At 51.2% G+C, this 20,933-nt stretch overlaps 1 protein-coding gene across 1 annotated transcript in view; it reads left to right on the top strand.

Moving 5' to 3' along the window:
• The window catches only part of LOC119444327 (ATP-binding cassette sub-family C member 3-like), a 321,860-nt gene that overhangs the window by 60,768 nt on the left and 240,159 nt on the right, over positions 1-20,933 (top strand). The window contains exon 4 of the mRNA XM_049663273.1: positions 1,257-1,397. The gene's annotated coding sequence lies outside the window, so the exon portion shown is untranslated. The remainder of the gene's footprint in view (positions 1-1,256; positions 1,398-20,933) is intronic.

The following is a 20,933-nucleotide window of genomic DNA, read 5'->3' as shown; positions in this document are numbered from 1 at the left end:
CTCGCGCGGATCGAGCGCGCTGCGTGTGTAAACCACTCGACCAAAATCTGCGCACTGATTAACCGTATTGACCAAATTTCTTGCTTAGCTTCCACATCGTTGCTCGCTAAGCATGAAAAGGAGTGCACTGGCATGAAATCAGGTTTCTCTCGAAGGCTGATTTCTGTCTTACAAGCCCGGCTAGTTGATGCCGAATTTATGCTCCTACGGATAATGCTTCCAGTGGCCACCGACTTCTACTCTGTTCTCATTTGAGCTTTGCTGCACGTTTATGTAACCCGGAACGTTTACCGTTGTAATATAAGGCACTCCATCCTTATGATATGAGCATTGGTTGCTTATTTGCAGTATTTATTCCGGATCTCTTCTGAAGAACTTTCGAGCGCGAAAAGAATTTGAACTTTTCTGAAACTACTCTCTCTGGCAGAATAAAAAGCGGACTAGGTGTTGTTCCTTATTTATATGTTCTTTCTTAATTTTATTTACACGGTGTTGAAGGACCAGCTACTCTTAGAATTTGTTCAGCTTGCATGGTCATACAGTGAGAATAGCAATACATCTTCAAAATTTTACAGCCGGAATGATGGCAGTGGCTGAACTAAATGACTGAGCAATGTCAGGATCCATTAGCAGTCACGAGAAATACCTCAAGATAGGGACAGATTTAATTCTATTGTGACTACATTAGGGCGTCCGCATTGTGGAAATGTCCTAGACAACGTGGAGATGTGGTGTTGATGTGTCATAGGAAATTGCAACAAGAAACTATTTTTTTACGATATTAGCGTATAGAAATGTTAAAACCACCACATACCGCTAACATATAATATGAAAACGCTGAAGCAAGCAACCTGGTGTAGAAATCAGTTTGCTTATTAGCAGCAATAGTTGCTCTAGGGTAATTACTGCATTAACTTAAACGGGCATGATGCGAGTGGTATTAATGTAAGTTTCACCAATATAAACCAGGAAGTTGCCTTGTGAGTAAACTGAGACCAGCTAAACTCGTAGTTCTTTCCAAACAATAATGATAAAGTAGTGATTGTGGAAGCTTTTGTGACTGCTGCTCGTGGATATCAATATCGGCGTGCACACGAGAAGCAGTGAATACGAGTATAATGAAAAGCCTGGAATTTCCAGAAGTACAACCATAAAAATAGGAGGCGGGCTGCATTATGAAGGTCAGCCGTCCTTAATAATATGTGTTGATGCCTTCTGCACATGTACAAACTGAGAGAAATGCGAAAATTTTGCAGGTAATTCTGTTGCTGCTCGTGTGGAAACGATGGAGACGATGCCTGCCGCCACCGGGATTCGCATGCGCCTTACTTGGTTATATGACGGCAGCTACAGTTCTGGACACACATCAAGACATGGAAACTATCCTAACACGAAAGGTACGGACTCCTTTTTAGAAAAGTCAATTTATTGAAAGAGAAGCACGTATTTGATAGTAAATTCCAAATCTCTAAACAAATCAAGATGCATAGAACGGTATATTTAAAAACATCTACTCTCTGGTATGGAAATTACCCCTAACTGATTTTAAAGAGTTTACTGTGAACTATCAATGTTTGAGTTAGGAATATTTTGCTGTGTCCCTGGTAATTTATTGCTTGTTTGTATATTTAAGTTTAGGCTTTAACTCAACTTGCGAGCGATCGCTTCGTGAAGCGGTTCACCGACGACACTGAAACGGGTGGTGTTCCCCGCGCTACAGTTTCGTCATGCGTCCTCTTCACTGGGCAGCTCTGCTAGCATCGACGGGTTTTCTATTAGTCGCCACGTAGGGCTCAGACGACGTATATCTTCTGCATATGTGTCGACCGTGGTGGTTTCTGCATTCGATGATGCGAAATATACGCCTGAAGCAACCGCTAACGAGGCGCTCAACGGCCTCGTCTTGAGCGTTCGCATGGTTCACAGGCGACTATCCCTGTTCGCTGTATACACAAGCCACAGCTTTTTCTGCGTCGCTTTCTTCCACGAGCAGTCAAGACGCTTTGTCATTGTCACGGTTCGTTTATGGAAAGCGACTTAAAGTAATATCGCTATCAATGTTTTCTATTCAAATGAAGGATGAGAGCGTTTGATCTCAGAAGGGAACGAAGAATGTATATTTACATAAATAAAGTGCAAACATAACACAGACAAACAAAGGATAAAGAAGTGCACTGTATACACTGCTTCTGTCAAGCACGGTTCTCATTAGCTAAAGTCACAGCAATTCTAATATTACAGTTGTTGTGCGTGTCCGACTACACAAGCACAGTAGAATGAGATTGGGGTGCGGCTCACCAACAGTTTGGGGCACATGGTCGCGTCGATGAGTAACGCCGAGCCGTCGTTGAAGGAAGGCACTGTTCGCTCCTTGAGCAAACTCCAGTTGTCACGAGAGGGGACCTGCTTGTTCAGGAGGTGAGGCAGTCCAGGTTCTGCCTGTAGGAAACTGGAAGCTCGATTCCGTGGCCCGACAGCTCACTCCAGTCAGGCGGTGGGACATTGCCCTAGCTCCGGAGGCTAGGCAGACCAGGTTCTGCCGGTAGGAGTCTGGAAGCTCGGGCCCTCGACCCGACGGCTTACTCTCGCTTCCGGCGGACGCTGACTTCTTCGGCGCTCGCTTGCGTCCGAACACCACCACGCCGTTCTATGGTCTCGTTAACATCTCTTCTTCGTCCTCCCTTTTCTCCTACGTCACCCATCGTGTACTGCCATTAATGGTCGCTTTCTTTTTAGTATTTTGTTTTGACGGCGCGTAAAATTTCGCGCGCGTCGCTTCTTCGTCGTCGGCTTCTTGCTCTCCATGTTGTCTTTGCCGCACCCATTCGCTGTCAATCTTGTCTTCACCGCACCGCTCTCTTTATCTACTACACTGGCGTAGTGCACTGTCACAAGAGTCCCCCTTTTTAAAAAGCTTGTTTTTCGGAGAAAAATAAACTGCACTTCAGTATGCGACATGGACACTACTTTGTTAAGAAAAGCACAGACAAAAAAACTCCACAGTCGAGTGGTCACGAGGCAACATTTACAAGATGACAATTTCATAGCCGACTCATATAATCCGCATCAACATTTTCAGAGCCTTTAATGTGCTATACCCTAAACGAATATCCTTGTAATGCAAGGCTCCACCGCAACATTCGGCTGTTCAAGTGCTTGGCTTTTAAGAGATACTGTAAGGGCTGGTGATCGGTTTGTACCACGAATGAGGTTACATAAAGGAAGACGTGAAATTTCTCGATCGCCCAAACTAATGCCAAATATTCGTGCTCGATGGCGGAGTACCTCTTTTCGCGAGGCTGAAGTTGACGGCTGGCATACGACACAGGGTGTAAAACCATCATGGTCTTGCATGAGAATAGCGCCCATACAGGAATCTCAGACGTCTGAGCGGAGCACAAATGGGTTTTCAAGGTCAGGTACTTTTACAATTGGTCCAGAGGATAGCGCCTTCTTGGACGTTTCACACGCTTCCTCTCTTTCCCTGTTCAATGTCATTTTATTCTTCGTCATCTCAGTAAGGGGCTGTGTCATTTCGGCGTGCTGAATCTCCTCGATACCATGTCCGATCGTTACGGAGTCAAATCCACAGCTGTCATGGACCTTAAAGGTAGGTAATGGCTTCTCGGACTCCTCTTCCTCGACCACCACAAAAGATGATGTTTCAGGAAGCTCTTCCAGCTGTCGTTCTTCATATTTTTTTAGCATGTTGATGTGAAAAAGCCTTTTGCTGTGTCCCGATCCAGCCAATAATCGTAGTCATTCTTCTTTCCTGTGATCTGAGATGGTGCTTTCCACTGCATTAGTAATTCGTTGTTATTTGTGGGAAGCAGAATCAGGGCCCGGTTGCCAACTTTGAGTTCTCGTTGTTTGCTGCGGCGGTCGTAATACTTCTTTTGCGACTTCTGTGCACGGCTCAAGTTTTGCTGTGCCAGATCCAACGTCTTCTCCATACGTTCTCTTAAATCTAGGACGTATCCATATGCCGTCTTGATTTCTTCATTTTCTTGCTCCTGAGTCCAGAGCTCCTTCAGTATGCTCAGAGGTCCTCGAATATGTCGGCCATAAATGAGTTCAAACGGCGAAAACGCGGAACTCGCTTGCGGGGCTTCACGATATGCAAACAAAAGAGGTGCAAGCAAGCAATCCCAAGATTTTGGCTGTTCTTGAACAAGCTTCCGCAACATCTGTTTCAAGGTTCCATTAAACCTCTCGACCATCCCGTTACACATAGGATGATACGGAGTGCAACTAAGATGCTTGATTGCCAACAATTCACTGACTTCCTTCATGTGCTCCGATGTAAAACATGAAGCTTGGTCGCACAGAACTTCGCGTGGGAAGCCAATGGGAGAAAATATCTCGACGAGTCCTTCCGCAACTGTGGCTGAGTCGATTGCTGTCAAAGGCACATCATCTGGGTAGCGAGTCGCAAAATCTACAAGGGTAAGAATATATCGATGGCTGCTTGCAGAAGTAGGAGTTAGAGGTACAATGATGTCAACCGCCACACGTTCAAAAGGGATGTCGATCAATGGCATCCGTCCCAAAGGCACCTGGCCCACCTTGCTTTTTGGCGAAGTCCTTTGACAGGCGTCACAGGATCTGACGTATCTGCGGACTTGTACACCAGGCCAGTAGAACGCCTCAAGAACGCGATCCGTCGTTTTCTTGATACCCTGGTGTCCAGACATGGCATTCTCATGAGCCAAATGCAACACTTGGCCTCGGAGTGACTTCGGGACTACTGCTTGTTGAAAAGTTTTGCCAGGGGATAGAAAGTAGTGTCGATATAAAATTACTTTCTTGATGACAAACCAAAAGGTTGTCGATCCTTTGCCATCAAATTCCTTGCCCACTCTGGCTCTACACACATCGAGCGTCCCGTCTTTCTCTTGTTCTTCCCGGAAATTCTTATGAGACATTTGCCATGGAAGTATAGCCGATGGCAATCTTTACAAGTTCTTCGTGCCTTTTATACCAACTACAAGTGAATTTGGCCGGTTACCGTCGTCCACAGAGTGAACTTCCCTCTTATTGGAATCATTTCGAGGAGAAAACTTCCAGGAGTCATCTGGGTCATTGGCCTCACGCGACCCAGGTACATTTCCCACTATGACGTCGTATACCGGTGTTGTCATACACTTGACAATCACTGTCCCAGAGAAGTAGGGAGACCTAATTTGCACCTTGGCCTCAGGGACTACAATGCTACTTCCATCCGCCAACCACAAAGTAGCCGTAGTGCCAGTGAGGGCTTCATATGGCACGAGTGATCGACGAACAACCAAAGTATTACTTCCGGTGTCCCTTAAGACGCGAACTCTTTCTCCATTGACTTCGCCTGGCAAAACCGGCATGCGACGTGTACTAGATAGCGGTTGCGTCTTCACCGTACTTGTGATGTCCTCGTCTTGAATCAAGGCGTCGCAATCATCCGAGGGTTGCTGCGGACTGGTCTCGTCCTTGGGCAACAACACACAAGAGTTAGCTGGCCTTGATGTGCTGTATGGGCAATATAGTTGCTTTACCTTATTGCGGCAGTCAGAAGCCTTGCGGCCCGTACGCCCACAAACGAAGCATCTGATCTCCACCTGTGAACGCGTGTTATCTTCTTCCGCCTTTATACTTGTGTTTTCTCCCTTATCTCGAACTATTAGAAAGTTCTATAGTCTTTTTGCCTCCATGAAAATATCAGCCGCTTCTGCCATGGTTTGAAGAGTCTTGCAGTTCTTCTCTCGTAAGAAGAGCGCCAGCTGACTGTGACAGTTGACCATGAATTTCTCGGCGACAATTAAATCATGGACAGAATCAAAGTCCCTCCCTGTCTGGGACATTTCTATCCATCGGTCGAAAAAGCTGAGAAGCCTTGTCGCATACTGCCTTCCAGTTTCGTTGTCTTGAGGCTTGCTCTTCCGGAATTTCTCCCTGTAGCCTTCAGCCATGAAACGAAAACGCTGGAGCAATGCCAACTTAACTTTGTCATACTCTAGAGAGTCATCAGGGGACAATCGCCCAAATACTTTCAGAGCTTCGTCGCTTAAGCATAAACTAAGAGCCGTTGCCCACTTTTCCCGAGGCCAGTCTTGACCTGGCGCCACCCTCTAGAATCTCTTAAGATAGGCGTCAAGGTCGTCTCGGTCCTCGTTGAAAACCGGTATCAAATTGTGCGGATTCACGACTTAAGACGCACCTCTTTGGAGCCTAGAGTCAACCATCGTTTGCTCCGCGGCACCAGTCTCCGCTACTCTCAGGCGCAGTTGAAGCATCCGTTCTTCCAGTTCCAAGCGTCGCTGACTTGCCTCTGCGCTATGGCCTTCCGTTTCTGCGACTTTAAGACGCAACTGTAAGTTGCGGCCCTCCAGTTCCAGCTGGTCTTTCTTCGCCTCTCTCTCCGCAGGTCGTTCCTCGCGCGCTCGCGCCTCTTGCTCATCGAACCATGCTTGCAGTGCCGCTCCTTCCAACCCCATGCGTTCTGGCAGCGTCATTAACTCTCGCGTGCTCATTTTTTTAAAACAACAACTGTATGAAACGCTCACGTCCTGTCGCGGACGCCAATTTGTCACGGTTCGTTTATGGAAAGCGACTTAAAGTAATATCGCTATCCATGTTTTCTATTCAAATGATGGATGAGAGCGTTTGATCTCAGAAGGGAACGAAGAATGTATATTTACACAAAGAAAGCGGAAACATAACAGACATAAACAAAGTATAAAAAAATGAAGAGCACTGTATACACTGCCTCTGTAAAGCACGGTTCTCATTAGCTAAAGTCACAGCAATTTTAATATTACAGTTGTTGTGCGTGTCCGACTACACAAGCACAGTAGAATGAGAGCGGGGTGCGGCTCATCAACAGTTTGGGGCACATGGTCGCGTCGATGACGAACGCCAAGCCGTCGTCGAAGGAAGGCACTCGTCGCTCCTTGAGTGAACTCCAGTTGTCACGAGAGGGGACCTTCTGCTTGTTCAGGAGGTTAGGCAGTCCAGGTTCTGCCTGTAGGAAACTCGAAGCTCGAGCCCGTGGCCCGACAGCTCACTCCAGTCAGGCGGTGGCACCTTAACCTAGCTCCGGAGGCTAGGCAGACCAGGTTCTGCCGGTAGGAGTCAGGAAGCTCGGGCCCTCGACCCGACGGCTTACTCCCGCTCCCGGCGGACGCTAACTTCTTCGGCGCTCGCTTGCGTCCGAACACCACCACGCCGTTCTAGGGTCTCGTTCACATCTCTTCTTCGCCCTCCCTTTTCTCCTACGTCACCCATCGTGTACGGCCCTTAATGATCGCTTTGTTTTAGGGGCGAAGCTCCTTAGGGTGTGGGTCTGTCCCTCCTCTGTAGTAGTAGTAGTAGTCGTCGTAGTAGGTAGCCACGTCTACTTTTATGAGAAAAAATAATTCCGAAAGTTGTGTCCGTAGCGCGGAATCGAACCAGGGACCCCTCGCTTGCGAACGCGCGGCACTAACCACTACGCCGTGAAGCGCACATGGACACAGGCACCACGATCACAATAAATACCCAACATTAACGAAAGACTGCGCGTTTCTAACGCGTTTGTGCTAGCGCGTTACGGCCCGTGTAAGAAGCTGGTGTAAGACGCTGTGGCCTCTCCGCCTTACCCCCGTATTCATAAACGCTCTTGGACTTGAACTTGACTTGCCACCGCCTTGGGCAGCGCGTTCGCCACCGCCTCGGGCAGCGCGTTCGAAACGCGTTGAAGGCGGTGGCAAGTCAAGTTCAAGTCGAGGAGCGTTTATGAATACGGGAGTTATACTATCTCAGCAGTCATGTGATGGCGTCGGCAAACGCGGTGCACGTTCCGGCATGTGTAAACGGCTGCGTAAGACGCTGTGGTCTCTCCCCCTTACTAGAGATAGAGAGTACTGCACATTTCTAACGCGTTTGTGCTAGCGTCCCCTTAAGCGTAAGATGGGGCAATTATAATGAAGAGCGCTGTTATAAAATAGGAATGACGTCACATATGGCGCGTGTCATTGGTGGAAGTCAATCGTTCGATTTAGTGCGGCGAGACTGGGCGAATTACACGGAAGATTCACGGTTTACCGATGATTCCCTCCGGAGCTTCGCCCACTCATCATCATTCACTCCGTGAATTTGCGGTGTTTTTTAGTATTTTGTTTTGACGGTGCGTCAAATTTCACGCGCGTCGCTTCTTCGTCGTCGGCTTCTTGCTCTCGATGTTGTCTTTGCCGCACCCATTCGCTGTCAATGTTGTCTTCACCGCACCGCTCTCTTTATCTACTGCACTGGCTTCGCGCACTGTCACAGTCATCTACATCTTGACGCATTTATTGCCTGTGTACAACAATCAAGCAGCCTGCTCTGTGGCGTACGTGTGCTGACTACGTCTATAGTGGTCGCTGATGGAGTCGAGACAGCGCACGCAAATCCACAAAGACATTCAAAACAGAGCGCGTTTCTTTCGGGAAGCCGCAACCACCGCCTTTGATCGAATAAGTGGGCCGTTTGCGTTCTCTACACGCAAGATAGGTCGGCAACTTCATCTTAAATGTTTAGTACTGCAGGTGTATCACAATACGTCGTCGTCCTTACGTTGTTTAGTCACCGATTGACAACTCCGTAGCTTCACCAAGTTGTTGCCTATAACTGTAGCATCTGGAGTGCTTCATGGAAGGGCGACAAGTGCGCGGAACGCATCAATATGATCAAGAGAGTCTTTGAAAGCTCCTCCACTCCATATGGCATTCTCTGACACCCGTATTCAAGGACACTCATTCAGAATAACCTGCTGGGGCAGCATTGTTGGATACACACACACACACACACACACACACACACACACATATATATATATATATATATATATATATATATATATATATATTGTAAGGCAGCAGCACAGTTGTTTTCTCGACGCCTTTATTCGGTTGAGCCACGCGCTGAACGATGACGCGCACAGCGATTATGATTACGTACAGGTGGAGAAGGCGAACGATGCATATTGTGCTCACTCTAATTTCCCCCTCGCGCGGAAGCGGCCAACCTAGCCGCTGTTTATAGCGGTGCGGTGCCCCGTTGGAATGTTTTTAGGCGCGAAACGCGGACGATTTCTATGCCACGGTAGCGGCCATCGGAAGGCGTGACAGCGGGAGTGAGGCGGTAGTTCACTGTCGAAGTTTTCTCGACAACGGTGTAGGGCCCTATAAAACGTAACTGAAACTTTTCACACAGGCCAGGAACTCAAATTGGTGTCCACAATAACACTTCATCTCCAGGCCTGAACAGAACGACGCAGTCAAATGCATCGTAGCGAGTCTTCCTATCCTGTTGACTTGCTTCGGTGTTAAGGCGGGCGCGATGGCGACACGCGGCAAGGCGAGATATTAACCGCTCACTCACTGACGCCGACAAGTTCACGGGGACATCAAAAAAGACCTCGAGGAGAGAGGTCGGTTGACGCCCGTAAACTAGAAAGAACGGTGAGCAGCCTGTAGTGCGCCGTGCAGCGGTAATGTAGGCAAAAATCACGAATGGCAGGATGGTATCCCAGTTCCTGTGGTCAGCGTTGATGTACATGGATATCATGCCAGAGAGAGTTCGATCAAAGTGCTCTGTGAGGCCATTAGCCTGAGGATGGTAGCTGGTAGTAGTCTTATGAATGGTGTTACATTTGTGGAGGACGTCCTCGAGTAGCTTCGAGAGAAACGCCTTGCCACGGTCACTCAAAAGGACGCGTGGCACTCCATTGGCTTCCAAAAAGAAAGTCGCAGTCTCCTCCGCGGATCCAGAAGGTAGCGCAGCTGTTTCGGCTTACCTGGTCAAGTGGTCAACTGCATTGACGATCCATCTCTTACCGCTAGCTGATAATGGCAGCGGTCCGTAGAGGTCAATCCCGATAGCTGCGAATGGAGCGTCAGGACAGGGAAGAGGTTGCAGCAGTCCAACCGGAAGTGAAGTAGGTTGTTTGCGGAGCTGGCAGAGCGAGCAAGAAGTAACGTATTTCGCTACGCAGGTGGCAAGGCCAGGTCAGGAAAAAGACTGCGGATGCCTTCGTGGGTTTTGGGAAAGCCGAGACGACCAGCCGTGGTATCATCGTGAAATGTGTTCAATATCTGTTCCCTGAGTGATCGAGGAGCGACAGGAACCCAATGCTGTCCTTCGGGGTGAAAGACATACCGGTATAGGATTGAGTTTTATTTCTTGAAGTTCTGTAACTGGCGACGGGCTCACGCTTTAGGACGTCGAGGTGAGCCGTGAAGACGTTCCATATTTGAGTGGCAGTAAGCGTCGTTGCGTTGGTGGGACGCAAACGTCTCATGGTGGAAGGAAGAAAGACCGTTGAGAGCGGCGAGTGAAAGAACTGCAGAGGACGCGTTCACCGGCTTGGTGATGGATGGAGGCAGGCCGGGAACGTCGGACTGCGGTGGTAACGGACAGCGCCTGAGAGCATCTGCATTGTTGTGTTTCTTGCCGGATTTGTACGTGACGTCGAAGTTATATTCTCGCAGACGAAGTATCCAGCGACTTAGAGGTCCAGACAAATTCTTTAACGTCGACAACTTGCACCAGGCGTGGTGGTCGGTCACGACCGTAAAATGGCTACCGTGTAAATATGGTCGGAATTTTCGTATGGCCCAAACAACGGCGAGACACTCCTGCTCAGTGATTGTATAATTTTTCTCGGCCGATGTTAGCGTCCGGCTTGAATATGCGACCACGCGTTCCTCAGAATGTTTCCGTTGGAAATTAACAGCGCCGATTCCATGGCCTCTGGCATCAGTATGGAGTAGAGTGGGTGCGGAGACATCGAAATGACAAAGCACTGGCTCAGACGTGAGGGCACGCTTTAAAGTTTCAAAGGCCGCTTGAAACTCATCTGACTATACATATGGAATTCCCGAAGGAAGGAGTCGGTGAAGCGGAGCCGCGATGGTGGCTAAGTCTCGGATGAAGCGTCAAAAGTAAGAAGCGAGGCCAAGAAAGCTGCGGAGTTCTTTGGAGCGTTGGGGCCTCGGAAAGCGGAGGACGGACAGTAATCCTTTCGGGGTCAGGCCAATGCAGTCTTTGCTGACGAGGTGGCCCAGTACTTTAATAGTCTTGCTGGCAAAGTGGCACTTTTTGGTATTCAGCTGAAGGCCAGCAGCAGAGAGAGACACGTCAGAACTTCGTCTAGACGCTGCAAGTGTAGTTGGAAGGTTGAACAAAATATGACTACTTCGTCAAGGTAGCACAAGCAAGACTGCCACTTAAGGCCCTGCAGAACAGTGTCCATCATTCGTTCGAAGGTTGCTGGTGCATTGCAGAGACAAAAGGCATGTCGTTAAATTTATACAGTCCATCAGTTTTTAGATGCGAAGCATCTTATGCTCGGGGCTATGTCACTCCCTCCCTCCCTACCTCGCTCAATCCATCCAACCGCCGTGCGTCCACACCCCTACTGCGCATGCGCATCGTCCTCCCCATCCTCTCCTCTTCTTGTGTCATCTCCTCTCCTCTCGGCATTCATGCGCATCCTCCTTCCCCTCCTTTCCTTGTCTCATCTCTCCACTCGGCATTCCTCCTCTCCTTTCTGACGCTCCTCTCCTCTCCGGATTGCACAACGAATGGCAACACCTGCGGCTCCGCGCGCGATAATGCGAAGCAGCTTAGGTTAGACGCGCGACGGTAGGCACGCCAGAGGCACCGGCAACAGTCACCAACGCCGCGCGCGTTCGGTGCGAACGCAGGCAAAACGCCGACGGCGTCGACAACAGTTCTGCGCGTTGCTGGTGCTGCTGCATGTTCAAGTTTATACCGCTGACAACACTACATTGAGTCGATCCCATGGCTGCTTCGCATACTACTTATGGTTCCCCTACGGGAAGATGGTGTAATTTCTTTCCTTGTCGGCCTCGTGCATCGGAATTTGCCAATAACCCGAGCGTAATTCAAGACTGGAAATGTATTCGCGCCTTCCAATGAATCTAAAGCGTCGTCAATGCGAGGCAAATGATATACGTCTTTTCGGGTTTTGTTCAAGGCAAGGTAATCAACACAAAATCGCACTGCGCTATATTTCTTGCGCACCAGAACGACGGGTGAAGACCAGGGGCTTACGGAGGGGTGAATGAAATTTCGCTCGAGCATGTCCGCAACGTGCTTGTCGGTGATCTCGCGTTCGGCGGAAGAGACGCGATATGGTCGACGGTGGACCATAGAACTTCCATCGATGTGTATGCGATGAGTTACCGCTGAAGTCTATCCCAAGAGTCGCGAGTGTACATCGAAGGAAGATTTATGTTTCGACAACGCCAGTGGTCGATGTACTTGCTGCGGAGTCAGATCCGTACTGATTGCGTAAGCGAGTGCAGTAAGTAGCAGGAGCAGCATCTGCAGGTGGGCGTGGTTCTGCAGCACCAGTACTCGAAGCCATCACCGAGACAGGCTTTGTGTCTACACCGTAAACCACGACAGCACCGTTGGGAATCAAAATAGGCTCATTTGTGACGCTGAGTACTGCGAGAAGGGCCGTGCCGTTGATGAATCGAACGAGACTCGACGCTAGTGCAATTCCTTTGGATACGCAACGGGCTGATGGGGCGACTAGAACGTCGTCATTGTCAATTACCTCAGAAGCAATCATAAGTAGTTGTCTGTGGCCAGGTGGCACCACACAATTGGCTACGGTTCGTAGACGGTGGCCGGACTGAGACCCGTCGTCGGTGTCACCGGTCTTGCGCATGTGGACAAGGCGTTGTCGGCAAGAGATGAAAGCGGCAGCGCCGGAAAGAAAGTCTCAACCTAGAATGAGCATATAAGAGCAGGAAGTCAGCACTGGGAACGGAATATGGTGGCGGATCCCATCAATAAAAACTCGAACGGTGCACCGTGTCGATGGCCGTATCGTAAAGTTATTGGTGCTACGTAAAGGTGTGCCATGGTAATAAGGTGTAGTGACCTTGCGTAGACGAGAGCACAAACCTGCATGAATAACAGAAATAGTGGCTCCCGTATCAACTAACGCTTGAACAGGCACACCTTCAGCATACACAAATAACAAACTGGTCGGGCTTTCTGGCGGTGTTGTTTGTCCATACGATGCAGCTTTCCCTCCAAAAACTGCACCATCTAGTTTTCAAAGCGGTAGTCGGAGTTGTGGGTGACTGGCTGCAGTAGCGATGTTGAGCGTCGGAGAGGGGAAGGAGAGCGGCGGCATCCTGGACGGTAATTTCGAGGCGCGCTGGGCTGATCGGGTGGGGTAAAGGAACGTGTTGAAGGGCGGCGATAGTATGGGCTAGGAATGGACACCAGATCCCTCTCGTAAGCATCGTAGCCGCGCCGTTCGTCCTGCTGGCGCTTTCGACAAAACCGCGAGATGTGGCCTCGAATGCCACAATAATAACGTATTGGGCGGGACGAACGCCAGGGGGCGTGAAATGCAGGTACAGGTGCACGGGGTGTAAAGGGTGCTACGTCGTTCTGAGGAACCGGAAGGTAACGCTGAGCGACGGAGGGTTGCATGGCAGCAACTTGGGCGTACGTGGCTGGCGGATTTGGCGGCGTCGGAGGGTCAGGGCGCACAGCGTAAATAAAGCAAGACAGCTCGTCTTTGATGACGTCTCGTAGCCCAGTGGACAAAGAGTGAGCTTGAGGCACAACAGAGCATGACAGGCCTTGTGCTTGTAGCTCTTCGCGGATCAGAGCCCGAATCAACGTTAGTAAATCGGCAACTGAAGAAGGCCGCGTGTCAGAGACGTCTGGCTGTAACCGGATGGCTTGTAGTGCATTCAGATGCTGGCAGGTCGCGATGACATCTTCCATGGTTGTGGGGTTTTGAACGTCCAGTGCGTTAAACGCAGCTAGTCCAATTACTTTTAAAATGCGTCCAACGCGATTGGTCTCGCTCATTGCCGCGGCGACGCGGCGGCGAAGGGAAAGGACGTCTTCAATGTGCGAAGTGTACGTCTCCCCTGGTTGTTGCATGCACACATCGAGCTTCCGCTTTGAAACTTCACAACGGATGTTTGGTGTTCCGAAAATCTTCCGGACTTGGTGTTGGAAGGTGGTCCAATCGGGCAAGGCGCTCTCATGGTTAAAGGACCCCCCCGTCTTCGCGACATCGGACAGGTAGAAGACGACGTGGCGAAGTTTTTAAGGGTCGTCCCAGTGGTTGTACCCACTCAATCGGCCACAGTTATCCAGCCAGTCCTCGATGTCGTCGCGCGGAGACCAGAGAATACAGTGGGGTCACGCTGATGGGCGGTAACGGTCCATGCAGAGGCGGCTGGTTGGGGGGCAGAGGGGGCGATGCTGGAGGCTCCGGGTTGCGGTACTTGAGTCATGGCAGTGGACAGGTGGAGCAAATGGCGACCCGAACGAAGCTCCAGTAGAACTCGACGTCGTAGAGGTCTAGGGGATCGAAAGCAGCCTCCACCAGTTTGTAAAGCAGCAGCACAGCGGTCGTCTCGACGCCCTTATTCGGCTGAGCCACGCGCTGAACGAAGATGACGAGCACAGTGATGATGAGTATGAATAGGTGAAGAAGATGAAGGATGAATATTGTGCCCACAATATATATATATATATATATATATATATATATATATATATATATATTGCGACGAGGTTTATTGTCCTCGATAACGTTGTAAGAACGCGAGGTACAGGTATAGGCACTGCAAGGGCTCTTTGTATCACGGGGTTCTCTCTCGATCACGGCACGGTCTTTCGTCTTCCTCTTCAGTCGGCACATACCCAGGGGCGCCTCTGCTTCATTACAATGCCCCGGGAGCGAAGCATAGCCACCCTGGCGACTCAGGGCGCAGAGAAGATGAGTGGGTCGTAATACGGTTTCAGGCGGTTGACATGTACTGTCTCTCGCCCGCGACGGCGCAGGTCTGGTGGCACTGTGAGCGGCTCAACGATGTAGTTGACCGGTGAAGTGGCATTGATGATACGGTACGGACCGTGATAACGCGCCAGGAGTTTGGAAGAGAGGCCAGGAATGTGGGCTGGTATCCAAAGCCAAACAAGCGAACCGGGAGCAAAGCTGGCTGGTGGTTGATGAGTATGGTCATGTCGTGTCTTTTGACGTTCTTGAGTCTCGCTAGTGAGGGAACGTGCCAGCTGACGGCAATCTTCAGCATACTTGGCGACTTCGGAAAGTGGAGTGTACTCTGCGGCATCAGGCTGGTACGGCAGTATGGTGTCCAAAGGGCAGGAAGGTTCTCGGCCATACACAAGGAAAAACGGGGAAAAGCCGGTAGTCGCTTGCGTCGCGGTGTTGTATGCGAACGTGACAAAGGGGAGTACGGTGTCCCAGTTGGAGTGGTCGGATGAAATATACATCCACAACATGTCGCCAAGTGTGCGATTGAACCGTTCGGTCAGGCCGTTGGTTTGGGGATGGTATGCGGTCGATTTTCGGTGAATGATCCTGCACTCCGTGAGGGGGGCTTCGACACCCTCCGACAAGAAGACACGGCCCCTATCACTTAGAAGTTCTCGGGGAGCACCGTGGCGAAGAACAAAATTGCGAAGGATGAAAAACCCAACTTCACGGGTGGTCGCTGCCGGCAGAGCTGCAGTCTCAGCGTAGCGAGTAAGATGATCGACGCCGACAATAATCCACCGATTTCCACACCCGCTGCATGGAAGCGGGCCGTAGAGGTCGATGCCGACGCGGTCGAACGGACGAGCCGGGCATGGTAGCGGCTGCAGCGGTCCTGTGAAACGGTGTGTAGGTGTCTTGCCCTGTTGGCAAGTAGTACAAGCCTGAATGTACTTTTGCCCAAAGTTGTACATGCCTCGCCAATAATAGCGCTGACGCAACCTTGTGTAAGTTTTGAGGACGCCGGCATGAGCGCTTAGGGGATCAGCATGAAAAGATGCGCAGATGTCAGAGCGCATATGACGAGGTATAGCAAGGAGCCATTTCCGACCGTCCGGCATATAGTTGCGGCGATATAGAATGTTGTCTCGCACGGAAAAGTGGGTTGCTTGGCGACGCAGTGCTCGTGTCGAAGGGACATCAGACGGAAGGTAGTCAAGTAACATTGCAAGTGTTGGGTCCTTGCGCTGCTCTGTGTGCATGTTGGTGATGGTCAATGGTGACAGGGTGGACGCGGAGTCTGACAAAGACGCCAAGTCAGGCGTCAGTGGGGAGGGGGAGAGCGCATCAGCGTCGGAGTGCTTGCGACCGGAGTGGTACATGACGCGGATGTCGTACTCTTGCAAGCGAAGCGCCCAACGTCCTAAGCGTCCCGACGGGTCTTTCAAGGAAGAAAGCCAACAAAGGGCATGGTGGTCTGTAACTACTGCGAAAGAACGGCCGTAAAGGTATGGACGAAACTTGCTTAGTGCCCAGATGATCGCGAGGCACTCCTTTTCTGTCACTGAGTAATTCAATTCTCCTTTCTTTAGAGTACGGCTAGCATAAGCGACGACGTATTCATTATAGCCAGCTTTCCGTTGCGCTAAGACCGCACCAAGGCCAACTCCGCTGGCGTCAGTGTGAACTTCCGTAGGAGCAGCAGGGTCGTAATGGCGAAGAATCGGTGGTGAGGTCAACAAATGGCGCAACTGCTGAAATGCCGCATCACATTCAGGTGACCACGCTTTTATGCCGTTACTGTCGGAAAGTAAACTTGTCAAGGGCGCCATGATGGATGCGAAGTTGCGTATGAAGCGACGAAAATACGAACATAAGCCAATAAAACTTCTGAGGGTTTTGATAGACGTAGGCGTAGGGAAGTCTGCAACGGCGCGGAGCTTGTCTGGGTCCGGGAGGACGCCGTCCTTTGAGACTACGTGACCCAAGATGGTTAACTTGCTTGCAGCAAAACGGCACTTTTTGAGGTTGAGCTCTAGGCCGGCAGAGGCGAGACAGGTCAGAATGTCATGGAGGCGAGCGAGGTGTGTCGTCAAATCGGTTTAGAAGACGACGATGTCGTCGAGGTAACATAGACATGCCTTCCATTTGTGGCCGCGAAGGATGGTATCGATCATACGCTCAAAAGTAGCAGGCGCGTTGCACAAACCGAAGGGCATGACGTTAAACTCGTAGAGGCCATCGGGTGTAACGAATGCGGTTTTCGGACGGTCAGGTTCGGCCATTGGAACTTGCCAGTACCCGGAGCGCAGATCCAAGGAAGTGAAATATTCTGCGCCTTGCAAGCAGTCGAGAGCGTCATCGATTCGAGGCAGTGGATAAACGTCTTTTCTTGTTATCTTGTTTAGGCGTCTGTAGTCGACACAAAAACGAATGGAGCCATCTTTTTTTCTTACCAACACGACAGGTGAAGACCAAAGACTTTGAGAAGGACGGATGACGTCACGTTTGAGCATGTCGTCCACTTGCTCTGTGATGACTCGTCGCTCTTTGGCCGATGCACGATACGGGCGCTGTCGCAAGGGGGAGTGGGAACCGGTGTCGATGGTGTGAGAAACACTGGTGGCACGGCCCAATGACGTCTGATGGCAGTCGAAAGAAGAAAGAAACTTGTGAAGGAGAGCGAGAAGTTGGCGGCGATGAGATGGGGAAAGAGCAGGGTCGATGGCGTTGTCAAAACACACTGAAGACGACGAGTCTGAGACAGAAGTGATGGCGTCAACGTAACAACGGTGGGAGTCGGTAGGAACATCGAGATCGTCAACGTAGTCGACCGCCTGCAAGTATCCTAGGGTCTCTCCACGCAGTAGGCTGATCGGGTACTGGTAGTAGTTGGTGACCAGTATAACAGTTGACCCAGATGTTATAGTGAGCACGGCAAACGGAAGAACGATGCCCTTGCGCTGAGCAAACACATCGGACGGCGTGAACACTACAGTGGCGTCAGAGTTGGCAGCAGACGACAGGACAACAGCCATCGACGACTCAGGGGGTATGGTTGTGTCGGCATCAACAATGAGTTTATCGGCAACGCGAGGAGAGCCGGTCAGCAGTGATTCACATAGTGGTAAAAGCGAAACTTCTGCACGCGAACAGTCAATGACAGCATCATGACGTGACAGAAAATCCCAACCAAGGATGAGGTCGTGAGAGCACGATGGTAGCACGAAACACTCGATTATGTACAGAACTTCGTTGATGACAACACGGGCCGTGCATACAGCTGAAGGGTGAATTCGATGCGCGCTGGCAGTGGCGAGCACCAGGCCAGATGGAGCTGTAGTCACTTTTCGGAGTTTGCGACGAAGGTTCTCGTGAATGACGGAAACGGCGGCTCCGGTATCGACTAGCGCAACTGCGGGTACTCCCTGTACAAAAACGGTAATAACATTTTGCGGCGAAGATGGAGGTCTTGAGAACGTCGACGTATTAGCAGTTCTTGCCTCTGGAACTGCACCAGTCAGTTTCCCGCTTCAGTGGGAGCTCGACGACGCAGGGGCGAAATCGAACGCCGACGAGGGGAAGGGGAACGACGAGTTTCTGATCGGCGATCAGTTTCCAGACGTCTCGGTGAAAATGGAGACGCGGCGGTGTATTGTGGCGCGTAGGTGGGCGTTTCCAGGTGGTAGGCGTTGTTGGGGCGCGGCGGCGACAGAAGCGCGCCACATGGCCAGCAATGCCGCAGGCGAAGCAGATAGGCCGGTTGTCTTCAGCGCGCCACGTCGAGGTTGGACGAAAAAAACTGCGGTGACGGTCGGGCAACTGGAAATGAAGCCGGGTGCATGGGCGATGAAAAAGAAGCTGGCGGCGGAGGAGGCCATGCAACCACGGCTGCGTAACTGAGCGGCAGCGACGTAGGGTGAGTGCGAAAGTTGGCACATGGCAGCGGCACAGTCATAGGATTGGGTAGGAAGGTTGTAGGAGCTGCAGGAAGCGCTTCCGATATCTGATTGCGGATGGCTTCCTGTTGCGTTGGAGTCAAAGCTGCCGAAGGTGAGTCGCTGTGAGGCAGCAGCGATAGCTGCCTGGCCACCTCTTCATGAATAAAATTTTTTATATGTTGCGATACGGTCGAGTTGGGCAGAAGGTCGGTAGAAACCGCTATGCTCGAGACGGAATCGGCGAGCTGAATGTTTTGGCGAGCGATGGAACGTTGGCGGCGCAGCTCGTCAAAGCTCTGACATAGGTTAGTAAGGACGGATACGCTCGTTGGGCTTTTTGCCAGCAGCATCTGGAATGCGCCGTCCTCTATGCCCTTGAGGATATGTTTAATCTTGTCATCCTCTGACATGGTGGGATTTACCCGCTTGCACAAATCGAGAACATCCTCGATGTAGCTGGTGAATGTCACTCCAGGCTGCTGTGCGTGCTGGCGCAGACGCTGTTCAGCGCGTAGCTTACGCACAGCGGGGTGATCAAACACTTCGGCAAAAAGGGTCTTAAATGCTGACCAGCTTGAAAAGTCTGATTCGTGGTTGAAGAACCACAGTTTGGCTACGTCGGCGAGGTAGAAGGACACATAGGACAGCTTAGCCTGGTCGTTCCATTTGTTATGGGCACTTACACGTTCGTACGATGAGAGCCAGGCTTCCACGTCGTGTTCGGCGGTCCCACTGAATATGGGTGGATCGCGATGAAGAGGGACGCCGGCGCAGACGACAGTGGCAGCCGCTGGTGCAGGCGACGAAGTGGCTGGATCAGGCATAGTGCAGGACGATCGTGTTGGTGTTGGCAGGGTTCGAGTGCGGAGCTCCAGGACGAAGCGAAGGATCTCAGCAACGTTCACCAAATGCGACGAGGTTTATTGTCCTCGATAACGTTGTAAGAACGCTAGGTACAGGTAGGCACTGCAAGGGCTGTTTGTATCACGGGGTTCTCTCTCGATCACGGCACGGTCCTTCGTCTTCCTCTTCAGTCGGCACATACCCAGGGGCGCCTCTGCTTCATTACAATGTATATATATATATATATATATATATATATTGTAAAGGCGAAGTGAACTTGGTCGCGCGCGCTCGCAAGGCGGGCGCTAGAAGAGAAGACGACGAACAGAGAATAGAACAGCCGGCCCAGGAACGGGTGTTGTGTCTCTTCTTTACAATGGCGCAGCCGGCGCACGCCAAGTCTTAAGGGGCTTCACCCTTAAGCACCGTCCTGTGGAGGCCTTGCGTCCTCCGGCATATCGCCGTCTAGGGCCCTTCCGGCGAGGGGACGCCGTCAACGCTTCCCTTCGCATAGATGCTGCGCCTGTGACTACGTCAAGATCCGATCCGCCAAGGCATGCCGTCCACGGTGCCTTAGACATGGATCCTCGCCGTCGTACGTTCCTTCTGCGGCCAGGGAACGCCGTCCACGCTTCCCATGCCCTTTATCCCGGCCCCATGATCTCATCGACATCTCAGCCAGCTAGGGATGCTGTTCACGCTCCCCTGATCATGCTTCCGGCTGCAGTGAGTGCAACATACGCCACCAGTTCTGGCTCAACGGATGCCGTTCAGGCTCCCTTGGCCACTGGTCCGGCTGGCCCGAGTGCGGCAGCCGCTGCCGCCGCCTCAGGGTACGTGGATTCCGCTCCTGGCTCTACGGGCGGCTCAGCCGGCAGCTTGTCCGACGCCATGCGAGCCATCTCACTGCTGACACAACAGCTCGAGGTTATGACGAACACCTTCGCATCCCTCAGTGGTTTCGTGGTCGCACCTCACATTGAGACAGCGCTTCGGCCCCTCCGTCATGGAACCGTCCTGCCTGGGAACGCCGTCCACGCTTCCTTTGACCAGACTATCATGCCTGGCACTACTTCGACTCCTCAGCCAACAAGGTATGCCGTCCCAGCTTCTTTGGTGGTAGAACCGGCTGTCGCTCCTACAACAACCGCACTTTCCGTGAACGCCGGCCCTAGTTCCACGGGAAGCTGGACAAGCAACCTGGCGGAGACGAGGCGCTGCGATTTCCAGCAGCCGGCTTGCGTAAAAATACCACGGTTTCGCGGCTTTGAAGATGACGTTCACCCTTTGGGTTCGCACCATCAATGCCTTGGGTGTTCGGCATGCTTGGCCAGACCACAAAAGATGGCTGGTTGCAGCCAAAC

Source organism: Dermacentor silvarum, chromosome 3 (genome assembly GCF_013339745.2).
Source record: "Dermacentor silvarum isolate Dsil-2018 chromosome 3, BIME_Dsil_1.4, whole genome shotgun sequence".
Taxonomy (NCBI): Eukaryota; Metazoa; Arthropoda; class Arachnida; order Ixodida; family Ixodidae; genus Dermacentor; species Dermacentor silvarum.
The sequence above is the reverse complement of the archived record's forward strand: the minus strand, read 5'-3'. Positions and strand labels throughout refer to the sequence as shown.